This window comes from Callospermophilus lateralis, unplaced genomic scaffold, assembly GCF_048772815.1.
Source record: "Callospermophilus lateralis isolate mCalLat2 unplaced genomic scaffold, mCalLat2.hap1 Scaffold_139, whole genome shotgun sequence".
NCBI lineage: Eukaryota > Metazoa > Chordata > Mammalia > Rodentia > Sciuridae > Callospermophilus > Callospermophilus lateralis.
The window spans coordinates 1,350,133-1,374,768 of NW_027512543.1; the positions used below are offsets into that span (position 1 = coordinate 1,350,133).

The following is a 24,636-nucleotide window of genomic DNA, read 5'->3' on the forward strand; positions in this document are numbered from 1 at the left end:
GGTTTACCCCTGAATGTAATCTGCCTCCTTTCTCTCATAGCTTTTAATATTCTCTCCTTTTTCTGTATGTTGGATATCTTCATAATTATGTGTCTTGGAGTTGGCCTATTACAGTTTTGTATGTTTGGGGTCCTGTAGGCTTCCAGGATTTGGCAATCCATTCCATCTTTCATATCTGGGAAGTTTTCTAGGATTATTTCATTCAATAGATTGTTCATTCCTTTGGTTTGAACCTCTACACCTTCTTCTATCCCAATGACTCTCAAGTTTGTTTTTTTTTTATGAGTTCCCATATCTCTTGGATGGATTGCTCATGTATTTTAAGCATCATTTCTGTGTTGGCTATATTCTTTTCAAGTTGATAAACTTTGTCTTCATTATCTGATGTTCTGACTTCTATTTGATCTAGTCTACTTGTAATATTCTCGTTTGAGTTTTTAATTTGGTTTATGGTTTCCTGCATTTCTAGGATTACTGTTTGATTTTTTTTTAAATCTATCTCCTGATAGAGGTCATTCTTTGCCATTTGAATTTGCTTATGTAATTCATTTTCAAAGTATACTTTCATTGTTTGGACTTGCTGCCTAAAGTCTTCTCTAAGATTCTGTTCCATCTGAGTTAGGTATGCCTTGAGATCTTTCTCTGTCCATTTTTCTGATGCCTCTAGGTTCTCCTGTGAATTTAAGTTGTCCTGCATTGTATGTAGTCCTATTTTCCCTTGTTTTTTCATGGTGCTCATGTTACTTTCCAACTCTGTTTGACTGCTGTGCTTCTGTTTTCTCCTTTAAATTTGTTTTGTTTTTTATAGTTCCAATATCTCTCCTTTGTGTTGGGAGACAATGTTTAGAGATGTTGGATTTAATGTGAATTCATTAGTTTCATTAAAGGCCTACAGATTTTGATGGCATATAGAGAATTGAGGTTTGAACTTAGGATTTTATGTTGAGGTCGGGCGATTTGATAGTATGAAGGTTAGTATATTTAGCTTCTTTGGGGGGTTCCTCAAATGCAGGCAGATATTAACAAGAGAATAGACAGGAGTACTTGGGGGTAGTTAAGGGCTTGGGTGGATTATAGACTGATTCGTAGTATTTATCTATTTGCATTTAGTAAGTTGTACATAATCTGGGTGGTCATGCTTAAGAGGAAAGATGGGGAAAAGGTAAGGAAGTAAAACAAAAAAGAGAGAGGGAGAGAGGAAAGAAAGAGAAAAGAATAGAAAAGAAAAATAAATGATATAATAATAATAATAATAATAATAATAATAATAATAATTGCAGTAAAATAAAAATTACAATTAAAGAAAATAATTAAAAAATTAAAATTAAAAAGTTTTAAAAAATTAAAAAAATAAAAAAGAAAGAAAAGAAAAAGGGGCACTCTTAGGCTTCTATTTTCTTTGCATCCACTAGGTGGTACTGTGCCTTCCAGGCCAAGATTTTGCCCTCCAGCTGTAGGAAACAATCCGTGTAAGGCCGCTTGCCCCTCCCCCCCCCGGTGTCTCTCAAAACCTGTTAGCTTAGGTTTATTCCTGGTCTCTAGTCACCTGCCAGCCAGGCCTTTTCCAGTGTAATACCTCTCTGCACTGAGGTTTCTCAAAGAGCACTGCCATTACATCATCATTATAACTGTCTCATTGCAGAGATTCATTTGACACACTCACTTAAGACATAAAAATAAACATTCAAAAAGGAGTTCATGAAAAAATGGTAGATTCTAGTTTCACACAGCACCCAGCCCCAACTGCTTGGCTAAATTCCTGAAAATTATTTGGTAAATCAATGGTTGCTCCATTCCTGACACTGTGATAAAGCAGTAACATGACTTAGGATTTTGTTTAGGTTACCGGGCTTCCATTGCTTATTTACAAGTTTTGCTTAAGCTTATATGTGCTGTTATTAAACTAAGCCTACTTTGAGTGAGGCTTTCTCCAACAAGAGTCTCAGCTACCATATAGTGGGGCTCTGGCTAGTGCTCCTAAAGTCCTTCAATGCAGGGGCTCTGGAAACCTCCTTTCATATCCTCTGTATTATTTGGACCATCCTGATTGTGGTGAATTATCTGTGAGCTACTAATGTGAAAAGCCTCTCTTCTCAGCCCTGTGTTATATACTATAAGAGCAGCAACTACTGCCACTTTCTGGATTCTGGTGGAACCAGTAAATCTATCAGTGCTTGATGTGTGTGTGATCCTCCTGACCCTGCTACCCATTATGCATAGGATCACAGAAGGAGGAACATACAATTGTGGCACAGTCGCCAAGCCTCTTACTACAGCATGCAGCCCAACTTGGGCCCTGGGATATCCCCTCTATAAGAGGGAATTCCATTCTGTGTTCAACCCCTTGCCATATGCCACATGCTAGAGGGTGTCACCCCTCCCTCAGTGTTCTTGGGTACCTTAAGAGTTCATCCTTTGAGACAAACTGAATGAGCAGCAGCTGGAGGTTGCATTCTTAATAAATTGTATCTCCTCTATTGCATGCAATAGAGCTCAGTGAAGAACTTCTGTTTTTCAATTCTTAATCAAAATGTCATTGATAACAAGTCAATAAATTTGGCCAAAACTTCAGGAATTTTAGTTCTATATACCCTTACCAACAACCAGACATATCTATAGACTTTATAAATTTGTTGTCCATTGAAAATAGTCTGGTCATCTGTCCTAGTTAACAACCCAATTCCCTCTTCAAGGATCCTTTCATGGGATAAAGAACTCTTGAGAATCTCTTGTTTCACTGAGATAGATTAAATAAAGTGAGCTTTTTATACTTTACTTAGAGACAGGGTGTCACTAAGTTGTATAGGGCTTCTCTAGCTTTCTGAGGCTGGCTTTGAACTTGTGATCCTCCTGCCTCAGCCTCCTGAACCACTGGGATTACATGCATGCACCACTGTGTCCAGCAATATTAAGTTCTTAAATTTGGTGTTCAATGAACTGCAACCTCTTTTACCATTTTCAGACTTCTTAGAGCATCATAACATCTCACTCAAACAAGATCAAAATCACATTAAGTAGAACCTGGCACATTTTTATCATGTGTCAAATGTAAGGGAATATTATAATAAACATGGGGCTCCATTATTTCAATGTATGAGTGCTGAAAACTTTTAAGCCTCAGTTTTCCATCATTTTGTGCTCCATAGCTAGGCATGCTCACAACAAATTCAGTGCTCCCTCCTTTGATGGTAATGGGACCTTTGATCTATACCTGAGAATCTTTGCCAGTATTCCAGCCCTAAGCATTATGTACAGCCCAAGCCATCCTCTTTGCCCTGTTCTCTCCAGTTATGCTTGGCCACACTAAGAAAATCTTCCCTGCTCTCCCAGAAAGCCCATTTTTCAGGTAAGTAAAAAATCCAACTTTACCAGCTAAATAAATACCAATCTTGGCTCTAAATAGAGAATAGAGATTATTTCATTGTTTTGCTCTAAAACATAAAACAACTAGGGTCTAAGTTCAGCTAATCAACATGTGTAATTAGTATTTAATTTTTCTTTTATTTTCATTTCCCTGAATATTAATAAGATGCCAAGTATCTCCATTTATTTTTATAGGTCATAGATATTTCCTGTTCTAAGAAATGGTTATTTATGTTTCTATTGGCGTATGATTTTTCTTATACATTTCTACATTTTCTCTACAAATGCTGAATAGTTCTTTAGCATTGTTACAGGTGTTATATCTCCTTCCAGTGTCTGGTGGGTGATCACTTTTTTAATATGTCTCAATGACAGGAGTGCTTTATTTTAATATGGTTGAATTTATAATTTTATACTGCAGGTAGCAGTTTTTGGCACTCAACTCTAGGACAGAAAGGCATTCACTTTTAGTTTTATAAGAGAATATATTTTTATAAGAGAAGTCTCCAGTTTCATCAGAAGAGAGAAATGTGGATTCTGCTGGGTATGGCAAGAGCATTGAAACAGTCTTGAGAATTTCAGAATTATTGGAACTTTATGAGGAAGATCTGGAAGAAATTCTTTATAATCTTGAATTTGTATGAGATGTACCAGACACTGCTTCTAAAATTCCTTCCAGATTTTTAAATTCTTCATAATTTGCCACAGGAATAGTTATTAATGTATTTTGAACATTTAGTTTTTAGCTATAGGTGGACAAAATACCTTTATTTTATTTTCTTAGTGGTGCTGAGGATGAAATCCTATTTCTCATGCATGCCAGGGGAGCACTGTACCACTGAGCCACAATGTCAGCCCTAATATTAAAGTACTTTTGAGTGCTCAAATGCAATTGATGAAAGTAGAGAATCCAAATCATGCTTTAACAAGCCACTTTTGTCAAATTGACATGCTTATTATTATGGCAAAAGTGTTTTCTACTTTATATTTTTTCTTCTTTACTCTCTCAAGGTTCTGGGACTCCCCTTCAAAAAGAATTGGAAGTATGTCCTCAGTGACCTCTATCAAGGAGAGAGACTTGCCTCACCTTTAAGTTTAAGTAACAATGCAAATCATTTAATGAAAACACTATCAAAACTAAATTATTCATAAAACAGAGAAAGCAGAAGGTGGCAGTCCTTCCCCAGCAATTGAAAAAGGAAGGATTCCAAATGTTTCAATGATTGAAGAAATCATTCTTCAATAATAAAAAAATGCAAGCAATAAAAATGATTAAAAAATCTCAAAAAGTTATAAAAAAGAAAGACTCATCCTCTATGTTAGCTGCAGTTAAAGAAGAAGTCTTGGGTGTTTCCATAGGGGTTTCAGAGAATGCTGACACTGACAGATTTTCTGATGAAGCAAATAGAAATTTTAACCAAAAAACTGAGACAGAACAGAATAAAGAGACACAAAGTCATGAGAGTATATTGCCTGAAGAGAGAAGTCAATTGTAGAATCTGATTCAGATGGTGATTTCAACATGTTCAGCCACAGTGAGCTGGAAAATGCACTTGAAAAAGAGACTTGTACACCATTGATAATCCCATCCATAGCAATATAATGATATAGCAGAAGGACTCCTTTGAAATGTAAGATAGTCAGAGTATAGAGGGAGAAGCTTCTCATATGCCACCCACTTATTAGCTAGGTTTCACCAAGTCCAAAAGAGATCATCTGCTATGTACTTGCGAGCCAGTGTTCTGATAGCAGTGGTTTTGCCAAAATTTCACTGACAGTCTCTCCAGTGATTTTTCTAAGGTCCATGGGTCCCTGCAAGCTATGGGGGATATTGCTGATAGTTATGATCATGAGACAACAGTCACATCATTTGGTGAGGACCTTGTTACACCAATAGTGCAAGATCAACCTTATTTCCATGAGTCAGAGGAGGAATCTCTTACCCATCTTCAGAAAAGAAGAGCCAAGGCAGAAACAGTTGCTGAATGTGGGACTATTGAGAATACAGGAAATATGTAGTCCATTTGTAGTCCAGAGGGTTACATTGCTGAAAGTACCAAAACAGAAGAGGATTTGTCTTCAGCTCAGACAGTAGAGCTCCTGAGGGAAATAAGTGGTGAAAGTGATGTGGATAAAGAAGTGAATGTGAATTTGCCCAGTTCACTACACACCATATTCTGAAACTACTAGCTTCCATTGAAGCAAAATTCAGTGATACAAGCTCTGAAAATACAGTGAAGCCTCCTCCTTTTGTGGACAGATTTAAAACAGCTTTGCAAAGAGCTCCAATGAAGGTTTGTACTCTGTTAATCAGAGTAGGGCATAGCCTGATAAAATTAAAAGATCTTTTAAAAACAAAGATACTTGCTTGCAAAAGCTGGCTATCCTCTAAGAAGATCTCAGTCTTTACCAACAACTTTATTAAGCCCAGTAAGGATTATGTCCTCTGTCAATGCCCAGTTGTCTCCAGGGAAAGAGACCACCTTCTTTCAACTAATAAATACACACCTGAAAAGGAACAGGAAGGGAATAAAGGGGTGACTGAGCATGACAGTCAGTATTTGGTTAAATCTATGGTGTTCATCTCTCCATCATCTGTGAAGAAATAAGAACCCACCCAGAGTGAGGTGACCAGTTTGGAGGTATGACATCATGGAAGGACTCCTACCTGTTCACAGTTCATTCCAGCACAGATGTCTCAGTCCACTTCTCCCCTCAGTCTGTCCACTCTCAGGGACAGGAAATGCCCCTGTGTGAGCACATGAGAACTCTGAGCACACATAGTGTTTCCAACATCTCAGGTACCACCTTTGCCTCCCATATCAGGTGTCGTTACTCATACAGATATGCTGCCTACCCTTACTGAGTGTGCTCTGTGAATCCTCCTTCTATCATAGAAATTCAGTTTCAAAGATTGTTGCATGATATTAGAAACTCACTGCAAAATCTTTCATGATACCCTATGATGAGAGGACCTGATTTTGCTGCTCTTCCATGTAGTACTTACAATCGTCTGTTCTACTTCTTTATGAAAATACTTTTCAGGAGCTTCAAGTAATGGGGCAAAGGCTGAATTTGTTTAGAATCAAATGATGGATTTAGAGTTAGCATTGCTGCATCATTGAACCAAGGTTTTTTTACTACATGACTGAGGAGGAAAGATATGAAGTTGATTAGCTGCAGAGTTGAGATTTTCAGTCTGAATGGAACTTCAGGACTGCTTGTTGGACCTGGATCGACAATTTCAGGCAGTGCAGGTGTCTTTTCCTTTCCACTCCTCAGCACTTGTGGAAATGTGTGGCAGTAGAAGCATTGATAACTTGTCATTTCCTTCTCTGCTTTATGTAATGGAACTAATCACTGAAATTATATGAGAACAGTCATAGTTGAAGTCTGAATTGGGCCTGGAACTTGGAGGAAATGGGATATGAACTCTCTCCTGGAGAAAGTTCAGAATCAGTTTTCTCCTACTCAACATCAGATGTTGGGGGGGGCTGCCCTCAACAGAGCTGAGCATGCCCCCACAGCCTAAAGTAATGGGGGTGTGGAATTGGCATCACACCCAGTGCGAGGCAGTTGGGCCTCACCTTCTCTTGGCAAGGAAGTGCAGCTCTGGTATTGGGCTATGCACCTGTGTTTGCTGTAACACAATCCTTTGCCTTATTTGGGTGGAATTTTCTATCAAATGTCTTTCTCCTAAATAAAAACAGGGGTTCAGGGTACTCTCACTCTCTTGCCTCTTTTCTCTCTTATCCTCTTTTCCTCCAGTGTGGGAACTGAGGTCTCAGAGCCAGCCCTGACCCCTCAAAAAGGTATTTTTGTGATTGTGTGGTCTTTCAGTTGCAAGTCCAATGCATGCAGAGTGACCATGACTCCATTGCTTGTGCAGGTTGTGGAAGATAATTAGAGTCATCTTCTGTGTATTATGGTCCCTGTCATGCTAACAGAAGTACTGGAGTGCCTTCCAACTCCGTGCAGATACCTCCAGAGTTGGAGAATTCTGAAGAAGTCGGAGCAGCCTAAGAAGCAACCTCATGGATTGTAGGACCTAACTCTGAAGTGGAAGAAGGGTCTGGAAAACTCCCTCTAATGCCTGAGGAAATGCACAGAAATGTGCAGCAAATCATCTGGGAGATGAAGGAGTCAATTATTAGGGGATTCAGAAGGGAAATTGTAAGTTGACTTAGCAGCAGTATCTTCAAGTACAATATCTAATCCTAAGCAAGATAGTCATTAAGTGGAATTTTTAGGTTGGCATGGATCCTGTAGTTATGATTATTTGAGTTACCAATTATATACACTGGTGGAGGTATTATCTGTATTTCAGAAGATACTATCTGCTCAGATGGGCTACTATATACAATGTGGAATGTGTATTTTCCCTATGCATATCTTTTCAAAAAATATACATAGAAACTAGGCACTTTGCTGATTATTTATTTTATCTCTCAAAACCATAGCAATTTGGAAAAGCCCAATATTTACTTGTATGTTCATATTTTTCCAATCTATTCCCTATGTAGAATTAATTATAAAACTTGAAGACTTCCAGATATAACCAATTTATAAATAACATACTTCTTCAGACTAGCTTCTTACAACACTATCCTCTATGAGGTATTTACTGTGCAATAACTGATTTATTTTAATAAAGCTTGAAGCAGCCAGTGATTTTCCTTTCATTGCTGTTAATTAGTGTCACTTCCAAAAAAACAAACTGTTCTGTTGTAAAAATTGCTCTTAATTCTTGAGGAGGCTACTGATAGCAATAGGTTAGAATTACCTACAACTGCTCAGTGTTCTTACACTGTAAACTTCATTGCTTTACCCCAAACAAATGTAATTTTATTACAGCTTACATATTATTTTTCTTTTGGAAATATTCCTTATGTTAAATGCTATGTACTTTTGCATTGTCTGGACTTCTAATAAGGAGATGTTTCTTCTTCTGTGTTTTATACTACATAATAGATTATTGTCAAAATAATGGGTCCTCCAACTTGAATAGATAGAAATGAATAAGCTGGTTTCTTGTATTTTCCAAATGGAAATAATTTAGATTTGTTCTCCTCATATATAAATTATTTGAATTCAGTTTTAGCCAGTTGAAACTCTTTGTTTTTATGATAAAAAGGAAAATGTTTAGATTTATTTGTGTTAAATAAATGTGACAATAACAACAACAATAACAAAGAATCTGCGCATGAAGTGGGTGCCCAGAACCTACTCAGTCCATCTAGAAGCATTGCAGTGAAAAATGGAGGGGCCTGACTCAGTGTACTCCTGTTTGCTAATCCACATCTGCTGGAAGGTAGACAGTGAGGCCAGGATGGAGGTGCCAATCCCCACAGACTGCTTGTGCTCAGGGGGAACAATAATCTTGATTTTCATCGTGCTGGGTGCCAGGCTGTAATATTCTGCATCCTGTCAGTGATGGCTGGATACATGGTGGTGCCACCATACAGCATAGTGTTGGCATAGTGGTCATTGCAGAAATTAATATTACACTTCATGATGGAGTTGAAGGAGGTCTTGTGGATGCCAGAGGATTCTGTACCCAGGAAAGAGGGCTGAAAGAGGACACTCTGGACAATCATTACCAATGGTGATCATCTGCCTATGGGGCAGCTCATAACTCTTCTCAGGGAGGAAGAGGATGAAGCAGTGGCCAACTTCTGCTTGAAGTCCAGGGTGACATAGCACTGCTTTTTCTTAATATAACACATGATCTCCCATTCTGCTGTGGTGGTGAAGCAATAGCTATAGTCTGTCAGAATCTTCATGAGGTAGTTTGGCAGGTCCTGGCCAGCCAGGTCCAGACACAGGATGGTATGGGGAAGAGCACAGCCCTCACAGATGGGCACTATGGGGTGACCCAGTTACCAGAGTTTATATCAATGCCAATGGTGCACCCAGAGGCATACAGGAACAGCATGAACTGGATGGCCACATATATGCCAGTGTGTTGAAGGTCTCTAACATGATCTGAATCATCTTCTCTCTGTTGGCCTTGAGGTTCAGGGGGGGCCTTGGTCAACAGTGCTGTTGAAACACTAGGTGCTCCTCATGGGCCATACACAGCTCATAGTTGAAGGTGTGGTGCCAGATGTTCTCCATATCATATCAGTTGATGACAATGCTGTGCTCCATGAGGTACTTCAGGGTCATGATGCTGAGCTTGCTCTGGGCCTGTCCACCATCATACCCTGGTAGTGGGGACACCTGATGATGGAAGGCAAAACAGCCCTGGGGGTGTAAATGCCAGCAAAGCCAGTTATGCACATGATGGAGAAATTGTCAGTGATGAGCTTAGTGATTTCTTCTTCCCTTGCAATTGCAAAGCTGTGGGAGGACATGGAGCTTGGTAGAGTCCATGAACAAGATAATGCATTCTCACTGTTTCTGCTATTGTATATGTTACATATAGGTGTAACGTATATGTAATATATATATATATATATATATATATATATATATATATATATATATATATATATAATAGCATTGCTATCGATGTTTGTATGTTAATAACATACTGCCATATTCATAATCTGCTTTTTAAATCTTAGAATTTTTAACTATAGACAAAACTTTTACTTGTATTGTTATAAAGTAAAATTGAAGTAAACCACATAAAGTACCCAGATTACAAGTATCCTTTATAATAACTCCTTTGGCATTATTTTTTCTTTGCTCAGAAATGCTCTCCATGTTCAGTCCAAGAGTGAATTTCATCATCCAGGACCCCAGAAAGACACTCAGTTAATCACAGTTGGTCCTCCATAGCCACAGATCTTATGTTCTTTATTCTACCTATAGTAAATCAAAAATATATATATTTTTAAAAAATTTCATCTTTACTGAACAGATAGAGATTATTTTGTCTTTATTCTCTAAATAATACAACAGACATTCACATAATATTCACAATGTCTTAAGTATTTTATGCAATCTATAGATGATGACTTAAAATATATGGGAGGATGTATAGGCTATATGCACATTCTACACTACTTGAATAGACTTTAAGCTTCTGGTATTTTCAGAGTTGGGGGTTCTGGAACTAATCCCATGAGGATATACATATATGAATACATTTTAAAAGGGCAGGGGATAATAGCAAAAGATGTGTGCACTTTTACCTAAAGACCTCACATGCTGTAAGTTTAGTTGTAATGCAGAAGTGTTTGTATTTTCCTGGAAAAAGCAGATGGAACTGTGAGATAACATGCACACAAATGCATTGCTGCTTTCACTGCAACACCTAAGAGACAACACAGCATGGCTCTGGCTTAGTACACCCTCCCAACAGAGTTGCATGATGTGAATATAAGAGTCATTGTTTCAAAAGCTTACAGCTTTTTCCATTGTTCTTCCCTCATAAGAATTTAAATGAAAATAAAAGATTATATAAATGAAAAGACTGTGACTTTGGTCATAGTAGACTTTTTGGAACCAAAAGATAACAATAATAACATGACAGCAGTTTTAATTTAATGTCAGGAGTCTAGCACAGATATTTCACAGAACTGAATGTGAGAGTATATTCCAGGTAAGTGAGGTATGTGTAAGAGAAACAGGTAATTTTTGGAAGATGCACCCCCCCAAAGGTCAAAAATTTGATACATTAATTGAATATGGAATGAATATTTTTGAATTATTTTTACTTAGACACTTAAAATATAATCCAACAATTATAGTTTTTCATTTGATCTAAATGAGTTCACAACTTATTTCCACAGAAATTACAGCATATGTATGTTAATAGCAAATTTCTTCATAATGGCTAAGAATTGGGAGAAACCAAAATGTCATTCAGTAGATTTATGTATAAACAAACCATAGTGCATCCATGTAACAGAACATCATCCAATATTAAATGTTAAAAAATAAACAGTTAACAAAAAGACATGGAACAACCTTAAATGCAAATTGTAAAGTTAAATGAAACCAATCTTAAAACCATATATACTGTGTAATTCTAGTTGTCCTTCATTCAGGAAAAGATAAAATTGTGGATACAATAAAACCAGCCCTGAGCAGAAAGGTCTCAGGGGCAGGAGGAGTGACGAATAGCTGGGAAACAGGATTTTAAGGTAATGAAACCATACCATATGATACTTAAATAAGGAATACATGTCATTATCCTTTTTTCAAACTCATAGGAAAAAAGAGTGACCCCTACTGCAAGCTTGATTTATTAGGGATGTATAAATACTGGCTAATCAATTACAACAATTGCCCCACACTAGTTTAAGTAGGGGAACCTGGAGGATTTAAAGAGGCATAGGCTATTCTATTCTTTGCATTCAGTATTTCTGTAAATGTATAATTATTCAAAAATAATCTTTTACTTATAAAGTATTAGCTGAGGGAGTTGAAGATTTATATCAAGGTATTGATGCAAGTTTCAGAAATTTAAAAATCAAATACTAGTGATGACTTAGGATAGGGAGCCTAGGAGACAGGGTGTGTGAGCTTGTGAGCTAAAGGGCATGAGGATTCAAGTTCTAAATGTGACTTTGGTATTGGTGGTGTATTAAAAACTATTGCATTCTACTCTCTAAATGGATGAATTTTGTAGTATGTGAATCATATCTCAATCTGATAAAAAAATCAAAAGACCTGGTTCTGTGCTGTTAACTTGAATGATTAGCATTTAATAGCTTTCTTTTGCTGTAATGCATGATGTATATTCTGAGATCCTCACATCTGATTTTTTACTAGAAAGACAATAATGGTTTAAAATATAAAGCCTGGAATAAACATCAGTCTTTAACAGAGTTTAGTGAAGGTTCAGGGGAATTCTAGAAGCTAGGGCCAGGAGGCATAAAAATGTTTCCCTTCTAGATGACTGTTAGAATACCAGACCAATATTATCTAATATCAGTAGTTGTGACATAGAAAAAGTATAAAATGTGAATTTGGAGTAAAGTTTTAAGCATTTGTTTTTTAGTACAAGAAGTTCTAAGGACTGGGGTCATAGCTCAGTGGCACAGCATTTTCCTAGCATATATGAGGTCTTGGTTAGATTCCTAGCATCACACATAAACACACAAAAAGTTTAAAGACCTCCGTTTCCCCAACTCACATGCACAGAAAGGCTAAAGTGTACGGCATCCTTCATCAAACAGCCAACTCACCTGTCTTCACTGAAGGCAATAAAAAAGATGAATTACCCAAGTCTGTAATTAGTACCAAGTCTACGATCCTAAGATATTTGACCTAAATTTGAAGCATGTCCTGTGCATGGTTTTAGACTCTGAGTTTTGAGCACCAACCAATTATTTGGACTTTGAAAAAAATAGCCTTTGGCAGTAATGTTACCAGGGGGAGACAATCTTCATTATCTCAAAGGGCAATTTTTATATCTTAGCCTTTATTATAAGTTATGCCAAAGGTATTTAACCACCTAACAATATAGAAAGTACATTTAGATATTTGTGTTATTTTTCCATCAGATTAACAAAATACTTGAGATAATTGAATTATAAAAAAAAAAACAAAAAAAAAAAAAAACAAAACATTTTGTTTTGGCTTACAATTTCAGTCTCCTGTCCATGATCAAGTGTATGCATTGCCTTTCTGGTGTGGGTGACCAATGGCAATAATGGGAGCTCATGCTGGAGTAAAGTTGCTCACATCTTGGTCAAGAAACAAAAGAAAAAGAGGAAGATAAAGGGGCTGTAGTCCCACCATCCCCTGCAATGACATGCCCCAGACACCTAACGACTTCTCACAAAGCTCCTCCCCCTAAAGGTCCTGTCCATCTTGCTTCCAAAAAGTACTGCCCTGGGGACTGAGCCATTAACATACAGACCTTTTGAAAACATTTATCCAAACCACTTAGTATTCTAAATTCTGGTTATATTCTTAAAACTTACTGTCTTTAAAACATCTGTATATAGAATTGAATTTCAAAGTCCGCCTTTTGTTGCTCATAGATTAATTCTGTATGTTTTATAGAAAATGGATGGATGTCTGAAAGTCAACTGCATACATATTGTGCTTTTCTTGGATATGTTTGAACAATCTCTACAGGCTAACATAAATGGTATTTGTGCACAGAAAGTCCGTATAAGGCAAGATACAGAGTTTCATGTATTTTTTTCTTATAATCCATTTATATTAAAATGAGATGACTAGAAATAAAGCAACAAAAAATTAACTAAAGTATTTTCCTAACACAATGAAACTAAATTCTAAAATTTAATGCCTATAAGAATTATTTCCAGGTCAAAAACATAATATTTGAGAAACAAAGAAATTATTTTCAAAATGTAAACATGTATATTTATGTGTTTATCGATGTCCATTTCTAAACCCTTATCTTCATCAGGCTCAATGCTCACCTTTCCAAAAAATATGATCATGTAAAGTCAATAATGCAAAACTCTTTTTAAAAATGTGTGCATACTATATTTAAAAGGATCAATTTAAACCAACATTTAATTATTAAAATCCATGCTTCATCCTACAAACTGGAATATATTAAGTCATTTAGTGTCACTAAAAATAACTAATATATATATATATATATATATATATATATATATATATATATATATATATGAAACAGTATTGGTTTAGAAGATAATATTGATCAGAAGAAATAATTTAAATAGTTATAATTATTTGAAAAAATACGAAGACTCTGAATGAATACTTTTTAGGTCTATAGTCCACAGTTGACGGTTTGGATGGAACTCTATCCAAGAGAAAAAGTCTTATCTATAATGTTTTCCCATGAGGAAATAAGTAAAATCTCCTTGAAGGGTAATAAAAATAGAACAAAGGGGAAATTAATCCAGTTTTTGTTGATCCCTTATTTTACCAGCTATTACTTAAGTTCATTTTTAAATCTGTTTAATAAAATTGAAGGAATTAAATATATAGTTTATAAAGTATAGGCATGTCCATCCACCATGGTGATTCCACTTAAATATTCATTAAAATGATAGCCTAAGATTTCAGAATAGAATTCTGTTAGTTAAAATTTCTAAACGCTTTTGGCAAATATCACAATTACTAATTTTAAATATTGTATTATTTTTCTGGAGCTAAAGTTTGGATTAAGCATTGGGAACAAAACATTGCAACTTTGATTTATTGATAAAAGATATATTTTTAATGAAGAAACTGTGTCTTTATTCAATTGAAATATGTAAAGTCTGATCATGAAAATAATACAGATAAACTGTGTCAAAAGTCAAAAAGAACCAAAATGTTTTCTTTGAAAACCAAATTTACAGCAGTTTTTACTTCGTCAAATCTTATAACCTTCATATTTTTTTATTTAATGCAGAGCCCATTAACTTCCTAATATATTAAAGATTGATTTTGAACAATAAGTATATCATGGCAGTGAGTCAACTTGAAACTTCCACTCCTCTCAGCTCCTTCACTACGTGCAAGCTTAAAGATCAGAATTCAAGAACACTTGCATGGTTACTCAGCACCTGGAGAAAAGGAGCCAAAGCACCAGCAGGGTGGAGGTGCACATACAGTGGAAGAATGAGGCCATCCTCGCCTTTGGCCATGTCTGTGAGATGGTCTTTCAAGACCCTGTTGCTTTGGTCCTCAGAGCAATGAGGCTCTGTTTGGAGCAGAGCAGCCCAGGAGGTTCTGCCACTCTTGCCATCTTTTCCACCTGCTTTTCTTGGCTTATGATCAGATCTTCCACCTTCAAAGCAAGTCACTACAACCTTTGCATCTGTCATCACTTCTTTTCTTTCTGACATGTTTCTGTCTTATAAGAAGTCTTGTGATCACATTGAACCACACTGGATAATTCTCTATTTTCATCCTACCTTAATATTCTTAACTTGCTGTGAAAAGTCCCTTTTACCAGAGTCACAGATTCCACAACTAGCTCACAAATGGCTTTTGGGAATACATTATAATCTCTAACTTAATAGGTAATTTTGACATGTGGAAATTTTTCTTCAGTAAATAATATTACAGATTATACTTTATCACTTCATCAACAAAAAGAAAAATATAACTCAGTCCTGATATTATTATTATTATTATTATTATTATTATTATTATTATTATATTCATTATTATGACAGTTGCATTTTTCTTCTCATTTGGAAAAAATAAAAATTAAACCATTTCATTGACCATTGTACCTAATACATAGGTAGACCCTGGAGGACTAAAATAAAAAGTCTCAGATGTTTGAATTTCCCCTGCTATCACTCACTTTCATAGGCCTCTTTTGGAGTGTCTGAGCTAAACCATGAAGGTAATTACATGCTACTTTGGAGTGGTCACCACATATGGCTCCTTGCAGTGTGATTAAGAGTCCACTCACCAATGCGATTTTTTTTTTGATCCTCTTGCTGGGGAGCTACACAGACCACAGCTTGCTGCCTGATATTCAGGAATGACACCATCATATCAACACATCTCCATCCTCATGAGCAAGTACTTTTGCCTGGGAATTTTACAAATTGTGCCTCCAACCTCTCATTCTCCTTTAAGTGTTCCAGCTTTGTAATATCCAGAGAAAAATTTATATGCTCTCTGAGGTAGAGATCTACCTGTATCCTTTCTTCACACTGCTGCTACTTTCTCTAGCCCATGAAATGAATATTACATGACTATGTGGTACATCGTAATTATGACTGTGGTCCAATATCCTCCCAAGTGAAGGGTCAGCCAGAGGACCCCAGGGAACAGCAACACAACATCCTCAGAGTTCCATATATCAGCAACCTACCTTCACACAGGAGCGACCTGTATCATGTCATAAGACCCCTGTCTCTCTCATGGATATAATAGAGTTTCTAAAACATTGTCTTGACCCACTTTTGAGGTCCTGGCCAGAAGCTGTTTTGTTCTCCTACCTGAGCATACAATTTAACCCATAACCAACCTCCTCCCTTTCTGGGCTCTCATACTGTGGGCTACTGTTGTGCCTGATCTGCATAGACAGCTGAACTTAGGGTTGCTTGTGTGAATTTCCAGGGACAAATAAAACAGACACGCTTTACCTTTAAACAAGCTTCAGGATGATTTCTCCACTTTCAGCCTCAGGCAAGAGAAAGACACAAGAGTCTGGAAAGAGAGAGTGAGCAAATTCAGAAGTGGGCTTTTATTTGGGGGACTTTTATTCTTAAAAATTTTCATCCAAAAATGGTCAAATGGTCAGAAGTGGGAGGATTACAAAGGACAGGTGAATGTAATTTGACACAGGGGACCATAGGGTGACACCTATGTCTGAAGACACGCCCTCAAACTTCCTGGGACAATGTCCAGGTTATTACGAGATGAAGTGATGATCAAAGTCTCTCTGCTCCAGGATGGAAGAAATGAATCATTTAGAGTGGCTCCCCACAGGCTACATTTTTCCTTTTTATCCCAGGTTCAGTTATCAAATTACTAGGGACAGCCCTTGTGCCCTAGAGCGCACTGACATTAATAAAACTTGTCCTAAATCAGCTTCTTCTGCTTCATCTATTTTTTCTCATAGAAGCCACATAAAGGAGTTTGGCCACAGTTTGCCTTCTTCCTTTGTATGCACATCTCACCCTAGGAGACTCCTTAGTGGCCCCTACTGAGGCATGCCCTTTCCCTCATTAGTCTGTGAGTAAAATAAGTATCCCTCAATGGCAGTCCTGTCTTGAACCATTGGCCTTCCCATAACTCAGCAGTTAAAACAGACATGCCTTTACAAACAAGACCCACTGAAACCTGGCACTGAATCCATTAAATAATCCAAAGAGCTCATTGAACCCAGGTTAACCTAAGAGAGCCCAGGAATGCAGCAATGAGGTGTGAACTAAAATACAAAAACTGGCATATGAAGAATGAGGCACTTAGAATGCAAACACAAAAGAAGGTACACTTATATAAAGAACTAATGAATGATGAAAAATTGTGTACTATGTGTGTAATATGAATTGTAATGCATTCTCCTGTCATATATAACAAATTAGGATTAAAAATACATTTTAAAAGAATACAAATGCTCACTTAGAATGCTTAAAATTTCAAATGAGAAAACAACCAATGATGATTTAATAGCCAATTTACTACTGATAAGTTTCTATTTCTTCTTTAACTACTCGAATGCTCTTTTTAATGACATCCTACTTCTCACTACCCTACAAGGTCTGCTCTACCTTATTCCTGTAAATGACAGTCAGTCTGAGAAGGAAAATGTTGTAAGTTAACAAGCAGAATTTAAAAATGACTCTGAAGAGCAGCAGATGAATTGCTCATTAGAATTATCACTGTTGCCTCAATAATTCTGTTCTGAGATCTGAATTATGTCAGGACATTAAAAGTAGAAAGTTTATTAGTGTTTTTAATGCATATCTACTATTTATAAAGCAAGTATGAGCTTGGAATATAGACATGAGTATATTACCTGTTTTTCACTGCCTTTGTCCAAGTTTGCTATTTTTCCATCCAGGGAGAAAGAATAGAACAGGAGTGGACTCTATGTCTAATAGGTTGAGGTTTAATACCCAGGACAAGCATGCATGACCATGGTCACTTGTATGACCTTGAGCAGGAGATTTAATTTTTGACCTTCATTTTCTTCCTTTGTCAAAATCTAGGATAGCAAATAACCCACTAGTTAAAGACTTGAATGTTTGGAGTAGATATTCCTTACATGGTAATGATCATGTGCCTATTGCTATTGTCAGAATTTCTGTTTTCCTATCTTCATCTCAATCAAAGATTTTTCTTTTCCTATGAGACAATGCCAGTAACCTCTCAGTTAAAGAGATGAGAGCTCTCTGGTCTATCTTTTATGCATCTTTGAGCAGGAAGCTGCAGCCACCTGTCAGAGAATCAGTGGCCCTGTTAACCCACATCACCAACATCTTTACGACTTAGTCTTCATTGTTCATATATCCCAAGCAGACGACAAATGACGCAGTTTATATCAACATACATGTGTGTTTTTGCATAGAGAGAAAAATATTTCATTTGTCTATACCAGTATTGTAAAAAATACACAATTAAGATAATAAACCTGAAGTTCCTGAGATAGTGAAGGTACATTAGCTTTTGTAGATTTACAAATAAAAGAATTCATACTATTCCATGAGTTAAAATTAGTGGGAGAATGGGACAAGTGGTTTCTATCAAACTTCTAGAAAGTAATGATCATCTCAAAAATCATATTGTTGCCTCAGGATTTTTCCCCTCAATGTGAAAGCACCCCCTTTCTCCACAGAAAAGCCCTCTTCACCATGGCTGATATTAGGACTGTCAGCAAAAGAGTCCATTGTAGATAAATTTTCTATTTTCATGTCACCCTGTTTACTTGGCCACTGGTCAAGAGGATACCAGCACTCCAGGTGCTGGACACCCCCTGACTAGTTTTTCACAAATGTATCCAGTATAGAACTTTAAAGGAATGTACAAACAAGGCCTCTGGCCTTGAGCTGGGCTTCACAGAGATGTCTACATTTTTAAGAAAGTTACAAATGGGTTCCAAGGTAACAGCTGGCAGGGGGAGGATAGAAAGGGGAGAAGAAGCTCTCCCCTTCTCAGGTGTTGTCCTTGAAGAATTAACTTGCCCTGAACAGTGAAAGAAAAAGCTGCTTTTATGTGAACTTCTGCAGACTGTGAACTTCTGAGCCCCTTCCCTTACATGCTGGGTGTAAAACTCTGAAACTCCCTGAACTCGGGTTTCAGGGGATTGATTGATTACAGCAAAGGCTGAACCCTCTGAACCTGGCTGTGGCCAAATAAAACTGTTTCCTGCTATCTTCGGTGCCTTGCCTCATTTGTCCCTACAACATATGATGCTGTGTGAATGCTTTTAGTAGCAAATAGCTGAGGATTTGTAAATTTTATATTTTTTCTCTTTTATATATGATGGTCAAAATTGATTGCCAATTAATCTTTTGGAAATAAGATATATCTCTGAAAGACAGATAAACTAGTCCAAGCTTGAGTATGGCTGACTTAATTAAAACTCAATAAACATTGTTATTGTGTAACTAATGGCTTGAAAATGGCAATGTCATGAGTCATTAATTATGGATTAGTGTAAAAAGAGTAGGTATTGTTGACTGGAATGTCACAATGAGCCTCAGGGTGCTTTTTGTAAAAAAATATGTATTTATCTAAAGTATATTTGTCAGATTATGGCATGACATTAGAGTAGATTAAAAATGACAAATATAATGTCACTAATGAAATGTTTTCCATTAAAACAAAACAAAACAAAACAAAAACACAAAAATTGTTTATAGGTTTTTAAAGGATTAGGGTATTTTTATTAGGAGATTATATATATATATATATATATATATATATATATATATATATATATATATATATATATATATATATCCTGAATACTTCATTTACCAGATTTTTACAAATAGTTCCAGAAAAAAATCTGAGGTCTCAAATACTTAGAAATCTCTTATGTTCCTTATATATATGAAGTTAATGATTGTTTTTATATTTGGGGTAACACTATTTATGTTTTGTGAAATGATAGTCTATTCTGCCCTCTTATGACAAAACTTCCAAAAATTCTGTTCTCTTCTAAAATTCTTTTCCTTTTCTTCCTATTTTAAATATATTTGAACTTTGATGTTTCTTTTACAAGCCCTCCTCCTTCAAACTCTCTTGTCTAAAGAATCACACACTTTGATTTAAAAATTTTGCTCTTTTGCCTTACAGAAAATTTTTTCTCTTTTCCTCAATAAATTATAAATTCTTCAAGGATTGTATATGAACCATTCAGTTGCTAATCCCCTCAATGCTTTGTATACACTATACAAAATGCATAGCTAACAAATGGCCATTGGAGAACATAAAATATCTAACACTGATGAATTAAAATATTTTATTTAAATTCATATTAAGGAGTATGTTCAATATAACCATGCTTCTGTGAAAAGGTCAAAGTTCAATATCCACTTGTTTTTGCAAGGGAAAATAACACCTTCAGTTTTAGTGGATCTTTTTGTACTGAAGAATATTCAGTTATTTAAAGTCTAAAGTCTAAATATCGATATAAAGTATAAATATAGCTTTAGACTTTAAATAAGTCATGGACTCTCCTTGATGTAAAATAGATCATGTTTTTTCAATAATATTCCATTTCTTTGTCTTCAGTTTGGGATTTTCCTGTTTTTGTTTTGAGGATTAAGTTAATTTAACTGTTGACTTCTGCTTGATGCATTTGTACTGAGAGGTTTCCTAAGGCAGGCACATAGCTGTATAAGATAGATGGTCCAGCTTCTCCAGAAATCTCAGCTGGGTACATTCACTTGACAAATCTTTGTGCTAATAAACAGGCAATTCAGGGAAGCACACTGTGAAGCAAATTCCAAAAGTTGTCTTTCCAGGTAAGAGCTTATACCCCTTGGCAAAGTCATCACCTAGAATCCTCAGATACTTCAAATGCAAATAGCCTACTTGAGACAAGGGTGCACCTGTTGTTCTGCCTTGATTATGTCCTCAGGCTTCAATTTCAAGTAAATGAGAGAACAGAAAGAAGGTGTTCTTTTGAAGAGCTCTGCCCTTAGGGTAATAAAGGCCAAGGAAGGATGCTGGTTGGTATCCATTCATAATGGCTTCCTTGTCATAGGTAATTACAAACCACTTGCTGTCATTTTGTGAGGTGTGTAAGGGATAACTTCTGCTATGCTACTTGCTTGTCCATAGTTGTTAGCAGTGACAGAGAACTCAAAGAGAGTTCATTTGTTGTCTCTGGGAAAAGCAGGGAAGAAAATATCTAGGAAGAAATTGTCACATACACATATGGTTCTTGAAGGAAATAGAGCACCAAAGAAGGGCGGACAGGATGGCTACCAAGAGGGAGTAGGTTCTAGCCCACAGATACTTCAGGCCTACACCACGCAGAAAATCATCAGGAGATACTAACTTAAAGATATCCATTGATGACCTAATTTATGCAAAGGACAAGAGAGGGATCCATCAATGATAAACTGTTATGCTCAAATTCGGGTCCCCCAAAGACCACCAGAGACCCAAGATCGATGCAAGCAGCAAATAGGTGTTTATTGTGAGCTAGCTCGGTCCTCTGCAGGCACACACAGAAACTGATGACTCTGAGAGGCCCCAAGCCCAGGGTTTGCAGTATTTTTATACATTCTTTGGAGAGGGCAGGGACTTCACATACATCATAGCCTCTTTTAGGAAATCATCACACACCGCCGGAAAATCAAATAACAACTCTAAAACATGATTAGCACATTCACTGGTGGGAACAAGTTGGGTAAGGGTGATTGGTCAGTACAAAAGGGGTATTCATTTGAAATGATTGGTTTGAGCCAAGAGGGGTGTACGTGCTGAACTACATGGTTTCCCAACTTGTTATCAACCACCATAAACCATTGGGAGGGTTATCTGGCATCCCAGGTATTTCCCTGTCTCATGCTGATTGGTGGCTGCTAGGGGACTGCTATGGATCCCCACCTAGCCTGACTGAGTCAGGGACACCTGGCGAAGCAGATCTCTCCTGTTATTTGTAGATAAACAACTTAGAAGGGTGGAAATGTTCCTAGGAGTGCTCTGTGGGTTTTTTCAAGGACTAAGGTCATGTCCCTTCATTAGACAGGCTTTGCTCTGAGGTAGAGGCTGGTTTTTCAAAATGGTACGTATGTAATTCACATTATTTAGTATTCAATACTGTTCATCAGTAATTTTGTGTGTCCTTGGATAACTCTCACATTTCTCTGAGTTTATCATCCATTTACCTACTTCTTTAATGCATGTTTGACTTGTTTCTGAATCCAAACCAAAAGAAGAATTTAATTAATGTATTTTGGTATAAACTAATTTAGTTTTTGTCTTCCCCATTTCAGATGTATTGACATCTTGCTTTATTTCCAATTTATCTGCACATTCTTATCTCATTTACAGGAGATGAAGTGCTCCTTCCCTCAATCAAAGCTAATCTTTTCACATTTACATTTGATCTCATCCCTTTTCTGGCCAACAGATACTTTACTCTGTCAATCTCTCTTCCTTTTCATTTATCCTTGACCTCTAACTCCACCAGTCATCTCTTTCATTATGGCTCTAAAGAATGCTATCTTCCTTTCCTACATCCCTCTCCCAGTAAAATCACTGTTTTTAATCATATAAACCCTTATTGTACAGCCTTCAATTTCTTCATTTTTACTTGATTCATGAACACACTATAGTTCATTTTAATCCGCAAAATTCTAGTTAAACACCACATAGACATCAATAGTGATTCCACATGGTCAAATCCAATGAGAGCATTTATTCAATGTTACTGGGCCTCTCTATCATATACTGTATGTTAATCACACCTTTCTAGAACTCATTGCACTCACATTCTGTTATACTATTCATATACATTTTACTTGTTCCTTCCCACTCTGTGTATTTTGCCGTTTGCTTAAATGTTGAGGTTGCCCACAGTTCTGTTCCAATTTTACTGCTGTATACTATCTATGTGTTATCTCCTCTATTCCTGGTTTTACGCATGAATCATGAATGGCTTTAATGGTTCCCAAATCCACATCTTTCATGCAGGCTTCTTTCCTAACTTTCATATTAATACATATAATTGGGTCTATCCACTCAGAGTTTCTCTGTCCTCCACTTTTGACCTATTTTTTCAACCCTTGACTTAGTTCACTTGATCGTATTTTTATTGGGTTTCTAGACCATGAATGATCTGACTTTGAGTAGTCCTAACAAACCAGGTTCCATCGCTTACCCCAGAAACTAATAGTAAAAGGCATAAAAGGAATTGATTCAATACAGCTATTTCAAGAAACAATGGGGATCAAGTATTCTCAGCCCCATCTAGCAGGTACTGACATGAGCTTCAGATTTGAATAGGGTAAGAATTGGGGGATAGGATGAGATGTATGTATTAATAGCACAGTCTTGGTCAAACTGGTCTCTTTGATAATTTATCTTCAGTTTGGGTCTGCAAGATGGCTCTGGAGAAGTCATTAGTGCTTGAGGGCCATGAGGGCCATATGAGTTCCCATCTTGAGATGATTGCTCCTACTTAGGTGGGCACCTCATCCCCATCATGGAATAATTGCTCCTGCTTTTTTTTTTTGGTGTGAGTGTGGTAGAGTCTCATTATGAGTGATCTGCCTGAAGTCTTGATTACTGGTAGGTGTAGGACAATTACTAGAGATTTCCAAGCACTGATTCACGGGCCTGGAACAGGACATTGTAGAAGATGGCAGTTGAAAGTCTAATTATGATATCCTTGAAAATACTTTAGTTACTCTTACTTTGGTGATTTCTGCCTTAAAGGGGACAAGAGAAGTTAGGTAAATCCAGGACTAATTATTCTTAGATTACCAGTTTTTAGACAGTCACTTCTTTAGAAATTAAAATTTCTATTCAAATTTCTATTTCTAACTCTTTAACAGGAATCCAGCTCAAAGTTTGAAGAAGAAAAGAGGCAGAAACAAAATGTATAGCTTTGTTCCAACTTTTAGCTACCAACTAGGCATCTAGGCACAAATGAAAAGTAAATGCTTTCAGCAAGAGTAGTTTCTGAGTCCCTATAGTATCACCTAGATAGTCAAGAAAGACATTTTGGTGTCCTGTGTAAGCACTGTGTCCACCTTCATTATCTGGCTAATTCATATCCACTGTGGCCCAAAATGTATCTCTGTTTAGGAATAATCCCTTTTAGACAACTTTCCCGTAAATATCAGATTAAACTAAGTGACTTCCTCTATTCTCCCTTTGTGCATTTAATATTGCTTTTACTTCAACAAATAATACCTTTTTTTTATATGTCTACCTGAGTGTTTTTCAGGAAAAAAAAACAGCATTGACTGGTTATCTTCATACCCAGCAGTGACTAAAACACCTTTAATGATCACAAATATTTATCAAATTTACTTGGATTTATTCCATATAAATTATGTAAGATTTCCATGTTTTTTTTCATTCTGAAAGAAAAATAAAAGTTTCTTGTCAAATTAAATAAATTGTTGATATTTGTTTATTTTTTTTAAGAATCTTCATGTTTTAAGGGGATTTTCTTGCCAATAATAACCAGAAATTGTATTTTGACTCAGTATATGTATTCCCTTCAATTAGTGATCATAAAATTTATGTTGAAACTTTTCATGCTGTTATTATTTTCCTTAGCTTAAATGTGTTTAATATCACTTACTTGCATTAATCTGAAAATTACAAATATAATGACATCTGTGAGAATCAATTCCAACATACTAATGGTTCAGAAATCGATGGTTTTTTTTTATTTTTTCTGAAGAAATGTGGTAAATTTTGATGAACCAAATTCAT

General features: G+C 36.4%; 2 pseudogenes; one reads left to right on the forward strand and one right to left on the reverse strand.

Annotated features, from left to right (window-relative positions):
• Positions 1–3,290: 3,290 nt before the first annotated feature.
• LOC143386098 (protein ITPRID2-like) lies at positions 3,291–7,776 on the forward strand (annotated as a pseudogene).
• Positions 7,777–8,586: 810 nt separating this feature from the next.
• Positions 8,587–9,647, reverse strand: LOC143386109 (actin, cytoplasmic 3 pseudogene; annotated as a pseudogene).
• Positions 9,648–24,636: the final 14,989 nt, after the last annotated feature.